This window comes from Coregonus lavaretus (genome assembly GCF_964263955.1).
Source record: "Coregonus lavaretus genome assembly, chromosome: 3".
NCBI classification, from domain to species: domain Eukaryota; kingdom Metazoa; phylum Chordata; class Actinopteri; order Salmoniformes; family Salmonidae; genus Coregonus; species Coregonus lavaretus.
Window position 1 is genome coordinate 25,043,525 of NC_139990.1, and position 3,665 is coordinate 25,047,189.

Genomic DNA, 3,665 nt, shown 5'->3' on the forward strand with positions numbered 1-3,665 from the left:
CGTGTTGAATTAAGTGCGCGTTTAAGGAGGTTACTAGCTAGCTAATACTACGGTCAATACTCCTAGCAAACCTGAGCTGTCAAAACTACTTGTGTATAATTTCAAAACACAGCATTCTGGCGCCACCTACGTCACAGGTCATATGCTGGCTGCGTTCGTTTTACATCGCCCGGGGCGGAAAGTTTATTTTATTAGGATCCCCATTACCTACCGCACATGCAGCAGCTACTCTTCCTGGTGTCCACATAAAACGTACAAATACATGACAAAGTACGGAACAAGGACATACAAAAAATGTAATAAATAAAAAAAAAAAAAAAATATATATATATATATATATATATATATATATATATAAGGATGACATGTAGGTCCCACGTGACTCAATTGTTAGAGCACGGCACTTGCAATGCCAGGGTTGTTGGTTCGATTCCCACAGGGGAAAGAAAAAGTATGAGGGGGGAAAAAGTATGAAATGTATGTACTTACTACTGTAAGGCACTCTAAATAAGAGCGTCTGCTAAATGACTAAAATGTGGGGTGGGGAAAACGACATGGGATCAATTATTCATCAGGGGTGTATTCATTCCGCCAATTCTGTTGCAAAACATTTCTCAAACGGAACGAAAACGGGGAGGGACTTCCCTGAATTTGTCCACTACAAACTCTCACAACTGTTTGGACTAATGATTATACCCCAGGAGTCAACTGTATGGCAGGCTATATCATATCACTGGGTAAAGGTAGAAGTTGATACTAGGTGCAGGTGTCCCGGTAAGAAGGCAAGGATAGGGCAGAGAGAATTGAGGTTCCGGTTTAGAGCGTTTGAGCTCCCATTTATTTTCTCCAATCAAATATCCGGCATTTACACAATTATAGTGACTGGCCTAAGGCGGGTAGCCTCATACGAACCATCCTGATCTCGCAAGCTTACATTCTGTTTCACCACAGATAGAACAAATATGGTAGTGAGAGGAAGCCCAGTGACAGGCAGTGTGAGAATATGGAACGAGATGGATTTTGGCCGAAATTCTGCTAATTCACTCATCGATTAAACATTTGATCTCAATACAGTTCTGTTCCCAAAACTACAATCTGTTACGAACAGAGTGGACTAAGTTCTGTAGACTTTACCCTTTGCCAAAGTTTCAAAAAACTGCGTTGTTTAGGAGTGCAAAGGCGATTTGAGTTATTGCATACTCGCACTTCACAGAGTAGGCATCCCCAACGGAAATATGCAAATGCAGCTAGAACGTACCAATAGAATCTTGCTAGCTCATGCTTGGATCTGCCCACCTCCTTGCTTGTTCTGCCCTCTATGGCTAATTTGTTCCCATTTGAAACGACAGGCTGTGGTCTATCTTGGTTTAGTTATAAAAATATTTGGTTTCACCATCCTGATCTAGCGAGCTTACATTCTGTTCTGTGTAGCTACAAGTGGGTGCTATAATAATGAACTGAAATGTATTAGTCACACGCAATCTCAATTGGCTCAAGGAGGAGCGCTGCATAATTGGTGGGGGACGACATGTTTACTGTTGCTTGTTTCCTTATTGATTTACACTATACATACACAAAAGTATCTGGACACCCCTTCAAGTTAGTGGATTTGGCTATTTCAGCCACACCCATTGCTGACAGGTGTATAAAATCGAGCACACAGCCATGCAATCTCCATAGACAAACATTGGCAGTAGAATGGCCTTACTGAAGAGCTCAGTGACTTTCAACGGGGCACTGTCATAGGATGCCACCTTTCCAACAAGTCAGTTCATCAAAATTCTGCCCTGGTCAACTGTAAGTGCTGCTATTGTGAAGTGGAAATGTCTAGGAGCAACAACGGCTCAACCGTGAAGTGGTAGGCCACACAAGCTCACAGAATGGGACCGCAGAGTGCTAAAGGGCGTAAAACTAGTCTGTCCTCGGTTGCAACACTCACTACCGAGTTCCAAACTGCCTCTGGAAGCAACATCAGCACAAGAACTGTTTGTAGGGAGCTTCATGGCCGAGCAGCCGCACACAAGCCTAAGATCATCATGTGCAATGCCAAGCGTCGGCTGGAGTGGTGTAAAGCTCACCGCCATTGGACTCTGGAGCAGTGGAAACGCGTTCTCTGGAGTGATGAATCACGCTTCACCATCTACAGCATACAATGACATTCTAGACGATTCTGTGCTTCCTACTATGTGGCAACAGTTTGGGGAAGGCCCTTTCCTGTTTATGCATGACAATGCCACCATGCACAAAGCGAGGTCCATACAGAAATGACTGGCCTGCACAGAGCCCTGACCTCAACCCCATCTAACACCTTTGGGATGAATTGGAACGCCAACTGAGAGCCAGGCCTAATCGACCAAGATCAGTGCCTGACCTCACTAATGCTCATGGCTGAATGGAAGTAAGTCCCCGCAACAATGTTCCAACATCTAGTGGAAAGCCTTCCCAGAAGAGTGGAGGCTGTTATAGCAACAAAGGGGGACCAACTCCATATTAATGCCCATGAATTTGGAATGAGATATTTGACTAGCAGGTGTCCACATACTTTTGGTCATGTAGTGGCATGTTTTTTTTACTTTTGTATTAGCATATTTCAAATCATTTCATAAAGCATTCACATATATTTGTCATAACCATAAATATTTCCAACACATAATTTAAGAGCCAATAGCCAAACTATAACTTCATTTCAGTCAGTATTTCAATCAGAAGAAGAATATTCATCATAATATAAAACCTATTATTTAAATTAAGTCATATTTCTTAAACCATAATTATCTCTAAAGCATTTACAAAATATATTCACCATCATTTAATTATTAAATTATTTCACAAAGTATCTAAATGTTAGTACCACACGAGGCAACATTCCTTTGCCACTGAAAGTGGAACTGACAGCATTTTAACTACTTTGCAGATATGAAACAAACAGACAATCATATCAGTCAAAAATATAACATTCCCAGTTTATGCTTCAAAACCAACTTTATAAGAGGTTTTAAAAGTAGGTTCTATTTGACTTAATTCCATGATGTGACGTACCATAAGGCATTGTTGGCTGAATAGATGGATGCAGTTCAATGCATCATTAACATAATTCACCAATACATTTCTTGGTAGTCTTAAAAATATTGCTATCAGGTTGTAAATCACAGCTGGCCTGGTACATTGTTTGCTGCCTCCATTCGGGATGCACTGTTTCAGTTTCAATGACTCAATATTTTGAACAAAAACGGACAACTGTAACTAAGGCTGGGAATGACAATACAATCAAACTAGCAAGGGCAATAATCACAAGTCAGTCATAATGTGGCTAATAGGCTAGCGCACGTGTCAAACACAAGGCCCGCCGGCCAAATAGGACAAACAAGCGAGTATAAATTAGTCAACAGTTGAGTCATCTACTTTATGAAATTACAGCCTGATGTGCTCCATCGGTGAATTCAACTCCAATTGTGCTGCTTTCGTGTGTCCCGTTCATAGCGCACAGCTGAGGGAAAGTGTACAGATGCCACACTCATCTGGTTACTGAAATGTTGCAGTCTACCTTCGGTTTTTAAAGCTTGACAATGAATAACCAAAAAATTTAACCTGCAACAAAACACCATACAAAGAAGAAACATGTAGGCCTATTACAGCAACATTAAAGCAGTAGCCTAGGCTGGCTA